Raw genomic sequence first — 20450 nt, forward strand, 5'->3', positions numbered from 1 at the left:
AAGCTTGAGTTTACATCAGACAGACTTCAGACAATTTTATTCTTAACCAGATCCTGGTTATATACTGTAGGAAGACAATAGGTACGCATGCATATCCTGAGGGAACAAAGTTCTTATCTTTCAGTGTTCTTCCTTCGTACTTAAAATAACCATTTGGGGTAAACAAACATTCTCTTCCTCCTAGACTGTGTTACATAAATCAGATAACATAAAGCAGCTTACTGCCATGACCACCCTAATGCCATCTACTCCCAAGTAGTTCTGCAGGTCTTATGTTAATCCTGTCTGCTACAGGTGGGTCTTAATTAGTTTACTGGAGTCCTTAAAAGAGCCGATATAGAGAGTAGACACAGATGTTTTATAGACACAGACAGAAATACCCTGAGTGCTAAGCAAGGACTCACAGAAATAGCTATAACCTAGAGAGGACTGACAGAGAGAGCAGAGAGATGGAACCAGGCGACAGACTTTTGGAGATGCTAAGAGAAAAACCCAGAGTTGGCTCAGAGAAACTAAGTGAGGACCTACAGATGCTTAGAGAGAAAGCCACTGGAATCAGAGCCATTCAAAACCAGAAGCTGGGAGAGAAGGGCAGTAGATGTGGCCATGTGTCTTCCCATGTGACAGAGAAACATTGGCCTTTTCTTCAAGGTCACGTTATCTTTCTCTGGATGGTTAGTTTGGAAATTTTTATGGCCTTAGAACTGCAAACTTGCTATCCATCATCTGAGCCTTCATTGAGTTGTTATCTTTGCTGGTAGAGGGTCTTGTCTCAATGTTGATGCTGCTGATTGGCCTGGGTGGTGGTTGTTGAAGTTTGGGCTAGCTGTGGCCATTTCTGAAAATAAGACAACAATGAAGTTTTCTACATCGATTGACTCTTCCTTTCACAAGATTTCTCTGTAGCAAGCAATGCTGCTTGATTTCATTTACCCACAGTAGAACTTCTTTTGAAACTGGAGCCAATCTTCCCAAACACTGCTGCTGTTTTATCAATTAAGTTGCTGTAATATTCCAAATCTTTTGTTTCTATTTCAACAACATTCACAACATCTTCACCAGGAGTAAATTCTATCTCAAACTATTTTCTATATTGGATAGATGGAAATACTAATGGTCAATAAGAGGGAGGGGTAAGGGGTATGGTATGTATGAGTTTTTTCTTTTTTCCTTTTATTTCTTTTTCTTGAGTGATGCAAATGTTCTAAAAATGATCATGGTGATGAATATACAACTATGTGATGATATTGTGAGCCACGGATTGCACACCATGTATAGAATGTTTGTATGTTAAGAATGCTTGTGTTTGTATGTTGCTTTATCAATAAAAATATTTTTTTTAAAAAAGAAACCATTTTCTTTGCTCATCTGTAAGAAGAAACTCCTCATCTGTTCACATTTTATCATGAAATTGCAGCAATTCAGTCATGTCTTTAGGCTCTAGTGCTAATTTGAATTCTTGTGCTATTTCCACCACACCTGCAATTTCTTCCCCCACTGAAATCTTGAACCCTCAAAGTCACTATGAGGGTTGGAATCAATGTCTTCCAAACATGCTTTGATGTTGGTATTTTGGCCTCCTCTCATGAATCACAAATATTCTTAATGGCATCTAGAATGGCGAATCCTTTCCAGGAGATATTCAATTAACTATGCCCAGAGCCATCAGAAGGATCACTATCCATGGCAACTATAGCCTTATGAGATGTATTTCTTAAATAATAAGACATGAAACAAGAAATTACTCCTTGATCCATCGGTTTACAGAATGTATGTTGTGTTATCAGGTATGAAACCATCATTAATCTTGCTGTATATCTCCATCAGAGCTCTTTGGTTCCCAGGTACATTTGTCAATGAGTAGTAATATTTTGAAAGGAATATTTCATTTGAGCAGTAGGTCTCAACAGTGGGCTTAAAATATTCAGTAAACCATACTGTCAACAGATGTGTTGTCATCCAGGCTTTGTTGTTCCATTTAGAGAGCACAGGTAGAGTGGATTTAGCATACTTCTTAAGGGCCCTGGGATTTTCAGAGTAGTAAATGAGCATTGACAGTGACTTAAAGCCACCTGCTGCATTAGTGCCTAAAAGAGAGTTAGCTTATTGTTTGCAGCTTTGAAGCCAGATGTTGACTTCTCCTTTCTAGCTAGGAAAGTCCTAGATGGCTTCGTCTTTCCATAAGAGGCTGTTTCATCCACATTGAAAATCTCTTATCTAGTATGGATCAATGATCTTAGAGGGATTTTCTGGTAACTTGTTACAGCTCCTAGATCAGCACTTCCTTCTTCACCTTGTACTTTTATGTTATCGAAATGACTTCTTTCTTTAAATCTTATGACCTAACCTCTGCTAGCTTCCAATTTTTCTTTTGCAGTTTCTCTCAGTCTTCATAGAGTTGAAGAGAGTTAGGTCTTTGCTCTGGTTTAGGCTTTGGTTTAAAAGGAATGTTATGGCTGGTGTGATCTTTCCAGACCACTAAAACCTTCTCCTTATCAGCAATAAAGCTGTTTCCCTTTCCTATCAGTTCTGTGTTCAGTGGAGTGGCACTTTCAATTTCCTTCAAGAACTTTTCCTTTGTATGCACAACCTGGCTGTTTGGTGCAAAAGGCCTAGCTTTCAGGCCTTTTCTAGCATGCCTTCCTCACTAAGCTTAACTATTTCTAGCTTTTAATTTATAGGGAATGATGTATGACTCTCCCTTTCACTTGAATACTTAAGAGGTCATTGTAGGGTTATTGACTGGCCTAATTTCAATATTTTTATACCTCAGGGAATAGGGAGGCCTGAAGAGAGGGCAGTTAGAAAACACACAACATTTATTAAGTTTGCTCTCTTATATGGCATGGTTTGTGGTGCTGCTAACTATTACAATAGAAACATCAAAGAACATTCACTGATCACAGATCACCATAACAGATATGACAATGAAAAAGTTTGAAATGTCATGGGAATTACCAAACATGACACAGAGACATTAAGTGAGCACATGCTGTTGGAAAAATGGTATTGATAGACTTGCTCAAGGCAGGGTTGCCACAAACCTTCAATTTGTAAAAAAAAAAAAAAAAAGCAATATCTCTGAAGCACAATAAAGTGAAGCGCAATAAAATGAGGTTGCATTAATCCCCATTCCTGTGGGTTGTAAGTAGGAGTTCTTGAAGATGTTATAAGATGTGGCTAAGAGAATGAGGGTAGGTCTTAATCCACATTGCTGGAAGTTTTATAAAAAGAAGAAACCAGAAGCCAGAATTTAGAGAAGTAACAGAAAGAATTCAGAAGTCAGCAGAATGCAGAAAGCAGAAACAAGGAGAGAAAGGGATCTCCAGGTGATGGGGGGCAGAGATAGAAGCTAAAGACCACCAAAACTTTTGGCAAGACAGCACCAAAAAAAATGCTGCAGACTCTGAGAGAAAGCACGTCTTGCAATATTTTTATTTTGGACTGCTTCTAGCCTCAGAATTGTGACTTTAAAAATACTTGTTCTTTAAGCCAATCCATTGTCAATGCAGTCTGGCAAACTGAGACATCCATACAATAAAATATTAGTCAGTTATAAAAATGAATGAAGTTCTGATACATGCTACAGCATAGATGAACCTTGAAGACATCATCTTGTGTGAAATAAGCCAGACACAAAAGGACAAATACTGTTATGATTTCATTTTTATGCAATATCTAGAATAAGCAAGTTCACAGCAACAGAAAATAGATTAGAATTTATGAGGGGCTTTGCAGGGGAGAAGAACAGGGAATGGGGAGTTTATGCTGAATGGGTACAGAATGTCTGTTTGGGGTGATGGAAAAGTTTTGCTAGTGGATGATGGTGATGGTAGCAAAACACTGTGAAAGTAACTAACACCATTGAATTGTATACTTGAAAGTGGTTAAAATGGGAAGTTCTATGTTGCATATATGTTACTACAATAAAAATTTTTTAATGATTTTTATTTGTCCAGAAAGCCCTGAGAACAGAACTTTACAATATTAACTTAAAGCCTTACTGTCTCTATTTTCATAATAGTATGTCTTTAATGAAAGTGTGAAATAAAGCTCAGGGTTTGCCCATAATCCCACAACCCCTGATGTGCTATCCTCTTCTCCTGGCAGAGCTGAACTTCATTTCCCAGGGTCCCTGCAAATAGGAGTGGACTATGTGGCCAGGTCCTACCTCATAGATGTGCATCATGGCCTGGCCAGGCTGATGAAAAGTCACCCCATGCGGTCCTCCAAGATTTCCCTTTTGAAAGTCACTTGTGGAAGATGTCAGAGCTGTTGTGAGCCTGGCTCTCTTCTTATGTGACTGAATGGAGGAGTCTTGTCCCCTCTCCAGAACCACACATGGATGAACTTCTACAGAAGCTGAGCTGACATGTATTTGGGCATTAGCCATGGCAGTTAGCATATTCTAATGAACACGCCTGTAACACTGATCCATTAGAGCAGAGGCTGAAGTTTCTAGGCCAAATGGAAATCCATGAAATCCATGTATGGTCTCCTCAAGATTTTATGTTTTCTAGAACAATAAATATATGGATTAAAATTTTCCTGGATTTAAGATGCCATTCAATGCCAACAAAGGGTCAGCTAACAAGCAGCAGCCCAGGAGGCATCCTGGGGGTAGTCTGCAAGAGGTTACAGATAAACATGATCTATTATTACTGTGACCAAGTCAGGTAACTGATCCCCTTTAACAAAACTCCCTAAGTCCCACTTTAATTTATAACAGACACTGGGGATGTTTGGGGAGAGGAAGTTATCAATCTTGATCTTGCAACCAGAATCATCACAACTCTCCTCTTGCTTGTCTGCTTCAAATTTCATTTCATTTCTGGCTGTTTTAGTTTGTAAGCTACCAGAATGCACTATACCAGAAACAGAATGGCTTTTTAAAAAGGGGAAATTTATTAAGTTGCAAGTTTACAGTTTTAAGGCCATGAAAATGTTCAAATTAAGGCAAGCCTATAAAAATGTCCAAATTAGGGCATCCAGGGAAAGATACCTTGGTTCAAGAAAGTCCATGATGTTTGGGATTTCTCTCTAAGCTGGAAAGGCACATGGCAATAGCTGCTAGCTTCCTTTCCAGCCTCTGTCTATTTTGTTGGCGCTGGTGGTTCTGGTGTCTCTAAAGCTTTTTCCAAAATGGTGCCCTCTTAAAAGGCTTAAGTAAGCAAACCCATCTTGAATGGGTGGAAACACATCTCCATGGAAACCATCTAATCAAGAGTTATCACTCATAATTGGGTGGATCACATTTTCATGGAAACAATCAGAAAGATCCCACCCAGCAATATTGAATGAGGATTGAAGGACATGGCTTTTCTGGGGTACATAATAGCTTCAAACCTGCACACTGGCCATTCTAACCATGTCCAGGGAAGTGTGACATCTGAAAAGAAAGCTATTTTGGAAACCAAACAATTCACAGTTTTTAACATAAGCTAAAGTGATTTACTTGCAAGCACTAACTTCCTCCCTTAGGAAGACAAGTGAAACCCTTCTGTCCTTCTCAATAAACACCGACCGTTCACACCTCACTCATGGAGTGTTAGGTGTGTGAGGATTCCCTGTGCCTGCTTGACTCAGAAAACCTAATTTAAGCACAAGGGGGTGGAGTCTCAGAATCTCTGGCAGGAATGTGAGTGGCTCAGGAACAATTCCTGTTGAGACTCAGTAAGGCATTTTTGTCTCAGTGTCATGGCCCAGTGCAAGAGTGCGTGCTTCAGAAATGTTTGCTGGAGGAAATGACTCCTAATGAGAAGCTGCCAGCTAGAGGAGCCAGACGTACTTACTCGGCCCTTCAATGCTGTCTGATTTAAGCAAGTAACTTAACCTCTCTGTGCCTCCTATTCCTCTTCTGTACAATGATGAGTTGTTGTGAGGATTAAACAGTTAATTGATGTAAATAAGGTCATTATGACAGTGGCTGGCATTTAGTAAGGCTATCTAAGTGCTGCTATTGTTACTATGGCAATGATATTCATATTCTCCTTGAATATTGACTTTCAGAGTGCTGACATGATTCTTGAAGTCTTTTTCTTAACAATCTGAGAAGTAGAAAGTATAGAACAGTTACCACTTATTGTATTAGTCCTGGTTCTCCAGAGAAACAGAATCAAAAGGAGACATATACATGAAGAGACTTGATTTAAGGAATTGGCTCACAGGATTCTGGGGTTTGGCAAGTATGAATTCCATAGGACAGGCTGAATTCTCTTGGTCAGGGAAATTGCGGTAGGAGTGATTTTGTCCTTGAAGTTGGATTTCTGCTTTCTTGAGCCCTCAGTTCTTAGCCCTTAAGAACTCAGTTCTTAGCCCTTAAGGCCTCCTATTGATTGGATGAGGCCTACTCACACAATGGAATATGGTCTCCTTTCCTCAAGGTCAACTAATTGTACATGCTCATCCCACCTGCAAAATACCTCTACAGCAACATTAAGGTGGATATTTGACCAAACAACTGGGTACCACAATCCAGTCACATGAAAAATAACCCCCACACTTATCAAGATCATATTTTTTATGTACAAAAAGCATTTGATGTTTGAAAACCTTTATGTTTTTAAGACTATTTAACATATGGTCATGTACTTATTCTTTAAAGCTATTGCTTGGCAAATACCATGCTAAATACTGGGAAAGCAAGAGAATACAAGCCTAATCCATACTCTCTTTTTCTCTTGAGAGTTTGCAATTTAAACCCTGATGTTTAAAAACCATTCTTCCAGCCCCCCACATTCTCTGAAACCATGTTGACTCACTATTTTAAATCTTCAAACTTTCACAAGCTGACCCTTTCCTCTATAGCATTCTGTAGCCTTCTCACAAGGTACCAGGTCCTGTTTCCCATGAATTAAGAGATCAACTAGCACATAGTACATTTGTGTAAGAGTTGGTGGTTGTAGTTTTCCTTTTTTTAAAGATCAAACTTCTGGGTTAGTGACATTTGAAAGGATTACATCTACTTCTAACCTGTGTGCTATTTTGCATCCATTTCCTTTTTTCCTGTATAAAGTGCAAAAACAGAGGATGTTCCAACATGGTAGAGAGAAAGCGACTATGGGAGCTGCTCACCTGGAATGGGTGTAGGGGTGCGAGCTCCAGGAGGTGCCTCCAGCAGATTGGCGCTGCGTGGCCCGAGGCTCACCGCTCTCTGCTGGTCTGGGGAAGAGTACATTGTGTACACTAACCCTCCTCCCTGCTGGCCTGAATGCTGCAGCATCCTCCTCCACACAGACAGGGCACTCAGTGGCCCCTGTGAAGCATCCTGGACTGTCATTTGAGATGACCCTTATTTTCCATCCCAATTCTCTAGGAGGCCCTAGTTAGCTATGGATTTACCTTACTGGTTCTTTTGCTTTATTTTTATTATTTATTTGCATTTACCTTTAAAGTCTCTTTGCTGCTGTGGTTATTACAGTGAAGTATATCCCAGTCAGTAGTGATTGCTTTGATCCTGGAGGATAAGAAAAAGGATGGGTGGGGGGTGTTAGGTCAGGGGAATAAGGGAGGGCTCTATGGCTGGAATCATGAAGTCACTCCAGGATGAGAGGTGAACCATTACAATCAAGGTCCTTGCACAGCAAACAGCTATTCATGGACATCTAACCACCTGCTGCTCAACCTGCTAGCATAATAATCCTTTGTTTAATGTGCCACCCCTTTCATGTCATCACCTGACCCCTGCCCTTAAAAACTGCACTCGCCAAAGCCCATGCATGAACTCACCTCATCCCCTTTTGGGTTTGGTGAGCTCTGCCCAGGAGCACAGCCAATAAAGCACGCTCATTTGCAACCCTTTCGTCTGCTTTCCTTTCTCTCAATTACCTCAAATCTTAAAACCTTTCACCTTGGTGCCGAAACCTGGGAGAGGAGCACGGGTGCTGCCCACCCGGCCAGGGGCACCCCGGCTTCCTCTCACTTCTCCTCCACATTTCCAGAGACCAGGGATCCTTTGGCCTGCCACTACATCCATCACTCATTGGGTAAGTCCCTCCCCCTAGCTCAGCTGCCGGGTCTCACAGTTCCGAGAAGGAGAGAGCCTGTCCGCAACTTACGCTCCAAAAACTGTGAGTTCACGTCAGGCTCTCTCTCCCAAGGGCTGAGGTGAACAGGGACACCTGCAAGCCTCATACCCTTTTTCCGGGACTCAATAAGCTGTGGGGATGCCCTGCTTCTCGTTTCCCTCCCAAACTTGGGTCCAGGACCTGAATGGGACTTTAAACCTGTTCGTAAGAGCTTTAAGGACTCTCTCAGCATGTTGGGATGCTGATGCCCCTGGGGCAGTCCTTTGTTCATAGAACCATTCCTTTGTTCTGTGAGGCCTGTGCAGTTTTTAAGGGCAGGGGTCAGGTGATGACATGAAAGGGGTGGCACATTAAACAAAGGATTATTATGCTAGTGGGTTGAGCAGTGGGTGGTCAGATGTCTGTGAATAGCTGTTTGCTGTGCAAGGACCTTGAGTGTAACAGTTCAGTTCTCATCCTGAAGTGACTTCATGATTCCAGCTATAGAACCCTCCCTTATTCCCCCAACCTAACATTCCAGCCTTTTTGTGATAGTAAGGCATTGAGATCTTTCTAGATGCTTCCTGCTGCAGTGGGACAGCGTGGGACTATGGGCTGAAATTTTTAGGTTCAGGAGAGAGGAGAGGCTGGCTGCAGGAGTTTGGTGAGGTCGGTAGGAGGTGATGCAGAAGTATTTGGTTGACCGCTACTTGAGATAGCTCTCTTATGCGACCCCAGAGAAAGTTAAGGAGACAAGGAGCTAGGAGAAAAAAGAGACAAATTAAGATAATTGGACCTAGCAGTGGGAGAAGCCATGCTGCTAGTGGAGAGGAGAACCAGTTTAGAGCAGAGGAGGTTTCTTGTTTCCTGCGATTGAAATGTTCCTTTAGCTTGTTTAGGGTTTGAATATTTTGCTCTACCAGACCCGATTCATTGATGTAATAGCAACATTCTTCTTGGAGAAATATGCAGGTCCCTCCTTTTTTGGCTGTCAGCAGGTCTAAGGCCTGTCGATTTTGAAGAGTTACCTGAGCTAGTGAAGTGAGTTGGCATTGTAGAGATGAGAGAGATTTCACTGTTGACTCTAGAGTCACCTGTAGTCAAGTTTCAAAGTTTTGAGAGGTTAGAATATTGTGTCCTAGTGCCCCTCCTGCTGTGGCTGAGGCTGCGACTGAGGCAGTCAGGCTGATGCCTACTAGGATAGGAAGAAAGCAGCCCTTTTTGAGCGCGAGGGGGGTAGTAACCAAGCAAGCTCAGACTCCCCATAGAGAGTTAGTTGAGGCACAATAGTTACCAGGAAGCACGGTCCTGGGACAGTGGGGTTAAGGCACTTGATAAGAGTTTCATTACACCAGAAATATTGCCCTTCGGGGGCATGGGTGGTGTTGTAGATAGTGGCATTAGTTTGGCATTGGTTTTGAAGTTTGGCTTGTTTTACAGTAATGTGTGTGAGGTAGCAGGTTTTTAGGGGATAAGGAAGGTTTTCAGACTCAGGTTCCCACAGGGGGATTTTTTTTAGGATGGTGTGGCAGGAACTAGGGCTGTGTTGGTGTATTTGGTGTATCTGGGTGAGGTTTATAGGGACGGCTGCCAAGAGTGGCCTATTTAATGACGCACACAGGAAACAGCGGGATACTTCAGGAAATATTTGCATTTGGTTGAGGGATTGCAAGGTTTGTTGGAGGATTTGAAGCCATGTATGCGAGGTTGTTGTGGCGGAGGTTTGGGCAAGGTGATTGGAGAGGCTTTGCCCAGCTTGTACAATGTCGATAGACACCTGGGTAAAAGTAGCGTTAACAAGGACATATTCATGGCGTATTTCAATGGTGCCTATAGGGTATTGGGACCAGCTGCTGTAGTATAGTTTGCCTTGGACTCCTGCTACCCATTTCATGTCTCAGGGATCTACAATATTCATGTAAAATTGCTGGGAACTGATGTAAAAGGTACCCTTATGAGGTGCTTCATTGTGAGCATCGTGTATCCTGCATGACCAATAGGGGCATCCCCCATATATGATGTTATAGTTGTTCTGGTTACAATAGCTTTTGGTTTGGGCATATGGAAAGCAGGCATAAGGCCTTGGGCCCTTTTCAGCTGATTCTGAAGTAATAGGAATGGTTATAGGTTGGCTACAACCTGTTAACGGGCATTTTGCTGTGCCAATTACATGAGTGGTTGCTTTTACATTTTGGGTAAAGGTTTCCCTGATTTGGAATTCCCAGACATAGGATTTGCTTTCAGTGAGTGTTAGGAGGGTGAGTAGCACAAGTGATACGGACCCAAGTGGGCCCCAGAGGCTGGCAAGTGTAGGAGGGCTCATCCTGCTTATATAATGTGACCCGAGATAGGTGATGCCAAGAAGAGTTCCGCAATGGTTTTACCTACTGTAGGAGTGGTAGGGACCACTGTGTGGGGGCCAGTCCACCGTGGTTGGAGTGGTCCACGCTGCACCTGCTCAAGGAGTACCTCGTTCCCTGGTTGAAGGTTGTGGGGGGGGATTGGCAGGATCAGTTTCCCCTGGTTGTGGCAGGACTCAGTCAGCATGTTCCCACAGTAATTGCCTGATTAAAGAGAGATATGGCAGGTAAGAGCTTAAAGGAGGAGGCTGCACCGGCAACTGGTGATTAAGTAGGTATGGGCAGCTGTACAAAAGCTTGAAAGGACTTAGAAAAGTAGGTGCCCATGGGGTGGCCCATAGACGGGTGAGGGCTAGAGGAAGGAGGTCAACCCAGGATTGTCGTAGCTCAATGGCCAATTTGGTCCATTGAGTTTTGATAACACCGTTAGCTTGTTTTACCTTACCAGAAGATTGAGGTCAGTAAGGAACATGTAGCTTCCACTGAATTCCCAAGGCTGATGAGGTTTGTTGAACTACCTGAGAAATAAAAGCTGGGCCATTATCGGATTGGATGGAGGTAGGTAGTCGAAAAGTGGGGAATGATTTGTTTTAGAAGGATGTCTGCCACCACATCAGCAGTTTCCCGTGTAGTGGGGAAAGCTTCTATCCAGCCTGTTAAAGTGTCAACCATAGTTAGAAGGTATAGTAATTTCTTATGGGTGGGCATGTGTGTGAAATCAAGTTGCAGTCCTGTCCAGGAAGTGGCCCCTTAGCTGGTGAGTTGGGAAAGTAGGGCGCAACCCTCCCTGCGGACTTGTTATTTGGCAAGTGGGACAAGAGGAACAAACCAACGTTATGAGGTTAGTTAAGGACGGGTGGTGGAATAAAAGCTGGAGGAACCATGTGAGGGGTCTGGGTCTGATATGCAGTGATGAGTGTATCTGAGAAAGAATATCGTGAGCCTGCTTGGTTGGGAGAGCCACCTTGTTATTGAGGAAGATCCAACCTTCTGGTGTTGCAGAACCTCCTTGTGCGAGGAGGTCTGCACGTTCCCTGGAAGAGTAGGCCAGTTGGAGGGAAGGAAGAGTAAAGAAAAGAATTGGTGCTGGTAGGTTTGAAGTAGAGGAGTCTTTGGTTAGTTCCCGTGTGACTGCATCAGCCCAGTTGTTTCCGCGGGTGACATCGGAGTCATCTGTTTGGTGCCCCTTGCAGTGGATAATGGCCACTCGTGAGGGCAGCAGAAGGGCTTGAAGGAGGCATTGGATTAATTTAGCATTAATTACTGGTGAGCCCTTTGTGGTAAGGAATCCTTGCTCCCTCCAGATAGCTGAGTGGCAATGTGCTATTAAAAAAGCATATTTAGAATCTGTGTAAATATTAGCTGACTTGTGTTTAACTAAGTGTAAAGCTCTGGTTAGAGCAATTAGCTCAGCTTTTTGGGACGTGGTTCCCTCCGGGAGTCATATGGCCTCAAGTATTTCAGAGGGAGTGACTATAGCATATGAAACTCTGCGCCACCCCTGCTGGTTTATAACTGAACTGCCGTCTGTAAAAAGGGTAAGATCTGCCTCTGGCAGTGGTGTGTCTGAAAGACCCTGGCGTGGAGAGGCAAGCTCTTCCATGACTTCAGTGCAAAGGTGTGTGGGTTGGGGGAAGGGGTTTGACAAGGGCTCTTGAGGGAGAAGAGTGGTTGGGTTGAGACTAGGTGAGGTAGAGAGAGCAATGTCTGGGTTTTCCAGGAAAAGTAAATGAAATTCTTGGACATGAGAAGGAGTGAGCATAGACAGAGACTTATGGGATAAGAGGTCTTGCAGACAGTGGGGGGCAGAACTCTGAGAGGCTTACCCAGGATGAGTTTCAGAGCTCCACAGGTCAGGGTGGCCACTGCAGCTAATGCCCGGAGACAGGGAAGCCAGCCGTGGGCAGTAGGATCCATCTGTTTGGAGAGGTAAGTTATTGGAGTATAGGTTGGCCCCAGAGGTTGGGTTAGAACCCATCGCCATTCCCCGCTTTTCATCAGTAAATAGAATAAATGGTTTGTTAGAATTTGGGAAGGTAAGCGGACGTGATTGAAGTAAGGCATTGAGAAGGACCGAGAAGGCTTTGGATATGGCTGAGGGGTTGTCCAGTGGACCTGCAGGTGTTGCTTTGGCTGCATTGTAGAGGGGCTTTTCTAGAATGGAAAAATTAGGGACCCAGTGCTGGAAAAATCCCATGAAACCTAGAAAGGATAAAATTTGTTCAGCATTTTCCGGAGGCTGGAGTTCGCGGAGTGCTTGCTGCCTGTTGAGTGTGAGGTGTCGAGAGGTGGGAGTAAGGAGGAGGCCCAGATACGTAATGGGGGAACAGCAAAGTCGGGCCTTGGTTGGTGAAATCTGGTATCCTTTCTCCGCCAAGAAATTTAATAGGGTGGCCATGGCTTTTGTGGAGGCGTCTTTAGAAGGGCTGCAAATTAATAAGTCATCTACATATTGGAGAATAACACTGGGAGTTAGGTTGCATTGTGTTAGGTCTTTGGCTAAGGCTTGGCCAAAGATGTGGGGGCTATCGTGAAACCCCTGAGGCAATACTGTCCACGTTAGTTGCTGGGCAGCTAGAGAGTCTGGGTCTTCCCATGTAAAAGCGAATAGATTGTAACAGGCAGGGTCCAGAGGTATAGTAAAAAAAAGCATCATTGAGGTCCAGGACTGTGTAGTGAGCAGTGTGAGGAGGTATGTGTGAGAGAGGAGTATATGGGTTGGGGACCACCGGGTGGATAGGAGTAACAGCCTCATTAATCAGTCTGAGGTCCTGGACTAAACGGTAAGAACCATCAGGTTTTTTAACAGGTAAAATAGGAGTAATACATGGTGAATTAGTAGGTATAAGGAGTTTTTTCCCTTTGAGCTGGTTGATGATGGGTTGCAGTCCCCTTCGATGGGTTATGGAAATGGGGAATTGTGGCCGGGAGGGGAATGAGAACGGATTTTTTAGTCGGATGAGAACAGGTTTATGATGGGACGCTATGATAGGGGTGGAGGTATCCCACACTTTTGGGTTGACTAGGTGGGGTGGTAAGGGGTGAGTGGGAAGGATAGGGTCCTGGGCGTAGGTGGAGGCTACACACAGAGGCAGTAGTAGATTTGCAGGAGGAGTTTTTGTCGAGTGTAGTGATACCCCTAATTTGGTGAGACTATCCCGCCCCAGTAATGGGCTGGGGCAAGAAGGCATTACTAAGAAGGAATGTATAATAGGATGTCCCTCTATTAAACACATGAGTGGCTCAGTGGTTAAGGGGGGCAAAGGATGGCCATCTATGCCTGTAACCGTGACCCGGGAAGGATAAAGTTGACCTGAATAGGAGGGGAGGATGGAAAAGGTAGCTCCCGTGTCCATTAAAAAGGAGGTGGACTTACCCGCTACCTTGATTGTTACCCTGGGCTCCACATGGGTGATTGGGATCTCTGAGGCTGGGCGTCATCAGTCGTCGGTGGCCAAGCCCAGGACTGCCAGTGGTGGACTAGGGGTTGAAAGGACAGCCCCCTCCCCCTGCCATGGCCAGGCGCCGAGGGGCAGTCACTTTTCCAGTGTCCCTTTTTTCCAGAGAGGGTCCCTTGGGCGGTTGAGGATTGGGGCACTGGCGGGACCAGTGTCCATTGAGGCCACATTTGAAGCACTTTCCTAGCAGTGGATTAGTCATAGCTGGCTTCTTCTCCATTGCGGTAGGCTGCAGGGCTGCAATCAGGGATTGGGTTTGTAAGTTTGCCTTTCGGTGGTCTCGGGACTCTTTCTCTGCCCTCTCCAACTCATCATGTGTATTAAAAACTTTAAAGGCCAGGTTTACCAGGTCGCGAATAGGGGCCTGAGGACCGTCCTCAATTTTTCTAAGTTTGTGCCTTATGTCTGGGGCTGACTGGGATATAAAATGTGTGGCTAATACAGTCTTACCAGCCTCCGAGTCAGGGTCTAATCGGGTGTATTAAGAGAGGGCTTTTGTGAGTCGGTGTAGAAATGCTGCCGGGTTTTCCTCGGGATCTTGGGTGATTTCCCTCAGTTTATAGAAGTTTACTATTTTATGTGATGCTTTTTGCATACCCACTATGAGACAAGTAAGCATTTTATTCCACCTAGTTCACCCGTTTCTCCCTGCTGGAGTGTCAACCTGATATTCCCACCCTGCTTTTGATCTGGCACTGCTTCGGCTCCTACCGGCATGGTGTGGTCAGTATATGGACCTGATCAGCATGGGCACTGGCTACACTGAAAATATGGTCTCTTTCATCTGGGGTTAGGGAAGAAGAACAGATTATATGAATGTCATGCCAGGTTAGATCGTAGGCATTAGCTAGATATTGATATTCCTTAGTATAGGCGGTTGGGTCACTGGAGAATGAACCTAGCCATTTTTCAATATTAGAGAGGTCAGCTAGGGAGAAAGGGGTGTGTACTCGAACTAACCCCTCAGGTCCTGCAGCTTCCCATAGAGGACAGAGTAAAGAGTCCTTTGAGTGGGTATGAGAGCTTATAGGTGAGGAGGGCAAGGCTGTTGAGGACAGTGGGGGACTAGGTGGAGATGGGAGGGGAGGATAAGATGGTAGTGAGGGTGCAGGCGGAAAAGGAGATGGATAAGATGGCGGCTGGAGTGCCGTTGAGAAAGGCAGGGAAAGTGAGGGATAAGATGGTGGATGAAGTGTGGCTGGAGCAGAAGGAGGAAGTAAGGGACAAAATGGTGGCTGAGGCTCCGCTGGACTAGAAGAAGGAGGCAAGGGGCAAGATGGCATCTGAGGCACCCCTGGAGGGAGAGAGGGATAGAGTGAGGGAGGAGGGGATTGTGTGGAAGGATCTCGTGGAGACAGTTGTCGCTTGAAAAAGGATGAGTCAGGGGGTTCAGAAAAGGAGAAAATCTCATCAGAGGAGAGGGAGGGTTTGAGAGTTTCCTTGGATAGGAGAACCTGAGCCGTGGAGCAAGGAGTACAAAGAAAGGGACGGGAGCGCAGGAGAAAAAAAGCCTGGACATAAGGAATTTCGGCCCACTCGTCATTCTTTTAGCACAAATCACGGAGGTCTTTAAGGATCTTAAAATCAAAAGTCCCCCCCTCCCCCAGGCCAATGAGAACTGTTATCTAATTGGTATTGTGGTCAAGCCTTTTTACAAAAATAAGAAAGGCATTTTGGCCGGATGTCTGGAAGGAAATTTAGTGTGGATAAGTTTGCCAGTAGGCACCTTAGAGGAGTAAGGGGTTGGGTTTTAGAAGATTTATTGCCCTCAGATCTTAAAACCTTTCAGGGGGTGTCTTAGTTTGACAGGGCTGCTATGACAAATACCACACAACGGGTAGGCTTAAAGAGCAGGAATTGGTTGTCGCATGGTTTGAAGCCATTATGTACCCCATTATGTACCCATGTCCTTTAATCTTTCAATATTGCTGGGTGGTATCTTTCTGATTGTTTCCCTGGAGATGTGACCCACCCAATTGTGGGTGATAACTTTTTATTAGGTGGTTTCCATGGAAATGTGTCTCCAGCCATTCAAGGTGGGATTACTTACTGGAGCCCTTTAAGAGGGAACCATTTGGAAAAAGGTTTAGAGCAACCAGAGCCTACACAGCCAGAGACCTTTGGAGATGAAGGAAAATGCCCCTGGGGGAGCTTCATGAAACAAGAAGCCAGGAGAGGAAGCTAACAGATATCATCGTGTGTCCTCCCCACTGAGACAGAAACCTCGAACCTCATTGGCCTTTCTTGAGTCCAGGTGACCTCTTGTTGGTGCCTTAACTTGGACATTTTCTCAGCCTTAGAATTGTAAACTTGTGACTTATTAAATTTCCCTTTATAAAAGCCGTTCCATTTCTGGTAAACTGCCTTCTGGCCACTTACAAACTAACACAGGAGGCTAGAAAGTCCGACATCAGAGTCTCCAGACAGTCTGCTTTCTTCTGGGGTCCTTAGTGTTCCGCAATCCTCCATCACATGACAATCTCTCTCTCCTTATGTCTACTCCTTTGGCTTCCACTGGCTTCTATTTCTACTGATGACTGTGTCTGAATTCCCTCTGCTTATATAGACTCCTATCATATAAATTGAGGTCCTCCCTGATTCCATTTGGCCTCCCTTAAATAGGGCCTTGGAAGCATGCATTCACAGTTCATAATCATAATGCACACCTTAACCAGTAGTGACACCTTCAAAGGTCCTATTTACAAAAGAGTTCACTTCCACGGGTCTCAGAGTTAGGATTTGAACTTGTCTTTTGTGGAGGATATGATTTAATCCCAAAGGGGGGCATCTTAGTTTCCTGGGGCTATTGTAACAAAGTGCCAAAAGCTGGGTGGCTTGCAACGACAGAGGTTTATTGTCTCACAGTTTTCGAGGTTCCCCAAGGTGCTTGTCTGCACTCCATGTTATAACTGAATCTCTGCCTCTGTCACATGGCCCTCTCCCTGTCTGTCTGTTTTTCTGTGTCAACCTCTCCTCTGCTCTAAGGACTCCAGTCCTATTGGATTAAGATCTACCCTGATTCAGTTTGGACTCATCTTGACCAATAACATCTTCAAAGACCCTGTTTGCAAATATGGTCACATTAATAGGAACTGAGTTTGGGGTTTGGATATGTATTCATGGGGGGTGCGATTCAATCTGGAATGGGGAGTGTGGGAGGAGGCTGGACCATAGTTGAGAAGGGATGGTGAGAAGTCGTGCCAGCAGAGGGTGGCGAGGGAGGGGCAGGGCACCTGGAGAATGCACCTGTGGGGGTGGGTCACAAGGATATTAGGAAGAGGGACACATTTCGCAGACTTGCATCTTGGCTCAGGCTCTGGGACCAACCCAGCAACTGCATTCTGGGATCAAAAACTGCTGAAGGCTGCAGCTTCACCTCTCGGTGTGTTGAGTCTGGCTTGTCGCCTGCCCAGCCTGGCTGCTTTTCAAGGGAAAAATAGAGGATGTGACACAACAGGTAAATTAGCTTCTTACCCTGGTTCCCAGAAAGACTCCCCATTTATTGGCTCACTAGAATCGTGAATTTCCTAGACCTTTTCTTCTCTGAAATGATGACTGTGATTACTACTGCAGTGACAGTTTGGAATGTATCTTGAGGCTTATCTTCACTCATTATGCTCTGTCGCATTTCCAGTTTTCTGTTTAAAACCAGTTTTTGAGTTCATAAATGCTTAGGCAGCTGAAGGTCATCTTTGGAATATTTTAGAATTTTCTTTTTCTGTGGGCCAGGCAGCCAGGGCAGTGGAGGTTAATGCAATTTATTACTTATTCCACAGCTTATTGCTTTGCTCTCTGCACTGAATGTACTATGTGCACTTACTGTTCAGTTCATTTTCCAAGCTGGAGCGTGCTAGAATTGAGTCTGTTTTCCCAACAGTATGTATGCCATATACTGCAATAGATTTTCCTATGACCTTACATGTAGTAGCTAGAAAGAAATGCAATTCTCTACGTTCCCACAGTATTATGACTCCTAGAACTGACACAATTCTTCACCAAACGGTTTCGACAGACTCTACTCTTTTTTTTTCTTTACGTAATTAATTTTCTTGGAGGTATGATACATTTACTTATTTGTGCAATTAAGTAATTATATCCTGATCCCTTTATTGTTCTTTCAGCTAGGTGTTTTGACCTGTTCATAGAGATGCACTTTTTTCATATTTCAAAACAATTGGCAAATTGCCTTCTCTATTTCAAACTGTAGAATGAAATTCACTCTGGGGCTGAATAACCTGTGTCTATAGAAACTGACATATTTGATTAAGAACTGTGGGGAGAGTTGAGGATGATTCTGAGGTTTCGGTGGACAAAGCCCCATTTTAAAGGATATCTGAAGGAGTAGAAAAGAGCGGGAAAAGGCTGCAAAGAGAGGGCAGCAATCTGGGAATAGAGTTGCCACCCCCAAGAATCTGGAGCAGACTAGGTCCTCAACCATAGCTGCACAATGGAGTCACCCTGGAAGTTATATAAAACACCCACACCCAGCTAGAACCCCAGAGATTTTTATGTAATTGGTCTGGGGTGGGCCCAGCTCGGGTCTCGTATCTCCTGTGGCACGAAGAGCATAGACTGAAAGTCTAGGAGATTCTGCATTGATTTTAGAGGACTCAGTTCCCAAAGTTGCAGTATAATAAATAACTTGCATTTAGGGTGTGGGGCTTTGGGCCTCATCAAATCAGGCCAGAAGGGAGGGGGGCTATGGATTGAGTTCAACCACGTGGACACCGACTCCACCAATCACCCCCTACATAACGACATCCCAGAGAAACTTGGGGCACTCAGAGCTTCGGTGGGAAAACACGGTCCTGTACCAGGAAGGTGCCACTTCCCGACTCCAAATGGGGGGACATGGAAGTCTGCAACCAAGACCCTCTCATACCTCAGCCTATGTGTCTCTTCTTTCGGCTTTTTCTTATCTGTATCCTTTTACTGTAACAAAGCTATAATTACGTGTATCACAGTGAACTCCATGAGTCATTCTAGAGGGCTACTGTACCCTGGTGGGAACCCCCGAATTTGTAACCAGTTGATCAGTAGTGCGAGTAGCTTGGGGGCCCTGAACTTGTGATGGTGCCTGAAGGACAGTCTAATCCGAATTGTTGGACTCAGAATTGAGTTGCTCTTGGAAGTATTTGCAGCTCCTGCAGTCATTTACAATTGGTGCAAGAAGCTAGAGAATTGATTGCAGTCTATGTTAAAATAGAGAAGGGCAAAGGAAGAACTATCTTCATTAATAAAAGCAAAACTTGCACTTCCTAACTCGGAACTGGAATAGCAATCCTTGTGAGGGTTGGGTTCTCTCCCAATGCCCCAGGTCTCCCCATGCCGAGCAGAGTGGAAGAAGAGAGAGACTGTGTACCCACAACCCACCTCGGCTGAGTGTGGATTCACAGCCCAGCCCTAAAGACCCCGCTGCAGAACTGAGGTGAGGCTGGAATTTACAGGTGAGAGCTTACCAAAGACTGGGCCAACAGATAAAAGATAGGATCCCAGCTCCACCTTCTGTAAACCACAGGGTGGAGGTAGGGGGTCCTTTAGCTTCTCCTAGCTTGTGTTCCTTATCTTTCAAATGAGCATCCTAATTGAGATTGCAGATAGGTTATCATGCAGGATTGTGGGAAATTTAATAAGATATCAAAATGAAGTGCCTCACCCAAAATAGGTACCAGGGATGGGCAGCTTTCGGCTAGGTCTAACCTATCATGTACCTGGGTTATCTGCTCCCTGATGAGGCTTGCCCTGGGCCCCCCCTGTCCTAGTGGCAGGTTCACTTCCCCGAGGGTCCCATTGTGTGCTTGGTTCGGCCTGGGCATCTCTGCCAAGTCTAACCTGGAGGCACAGTCAGATCTTTACTCCCCCTTCCCACTAAAGTGGCAGCACCTGGGGAGTTGGTACTTCCAAGGATGACCTTCCAGTTTCTTCAGGTCACTGGCACTGGGAATGTCAGCCCCTTCACAGAAGCCCAGTCCTTTCTGCTGGAATGGAGCTGCGGTAACATCTCAGTACAATGCTTCAGCCCCCACAGTATTGAAGGTGCACATAGAAAGAGGGATGTTACCTATATAAAGAGTCTCCAGCCATTCTGCACCATCCATGGCAGGCAAACAGTACAGAGACCACCTGTCCCTTGTCAAGGTGGACACCATTCTGGATCCCTAGGGTCAGCTCTGTTTTCATGAAGCATCTCCAGAGGAGGAAATTTAACCCAGTATTGCATTGTTTTGTGCTCGAGGGCAATGCCCAATTACCTTTGCTCTTAATATCATTATTAAAGCTACAAGCCATTCATACATACAAAATGTGCCCTGCAGCCCAGTGCTTTGCAGAGGGTGGTTCTGAACCAGTGCCAGCTGGTAAATTGTCTATTGCTGGTCCACAGTAAGATAAGTGCTGAAATTGAGGGTCAGTGTTGAGGGGGTGTTATGGAATTCAGATGTTGCTGTGTGGCCAGTGGTATAGACTGGTTTTGCCAGACAGGTGTAGCCCAGTGTGCGTGCTATCAGGCTCACACGGAGAGCCAAAGGTGGCGAAAGCTGTAGATCCGTGTGTGTTGGTGTGCGCCAGCGGGCCAGGCCCTGGGACACAATAACCTGGGGAAAAACGGGTCCTTCCCCACATCCAGC

The sequence above is a fragment of the Tamandua tetradactyla genome, chromosome 2 (assembly GCF_023851605.1).
Source record: "Tamandua tetradactyla isolate mTamTet1 chromosome 2, mTamTet1.pri, whole genome shotgun sequence".
NCBI classification, from domain to species: Eukaryota; Metazoa; Chordata; class Mammalia; order Pilosa; family Myrmecophagidae; genus Tamandua; species Tamandua tetradactyla.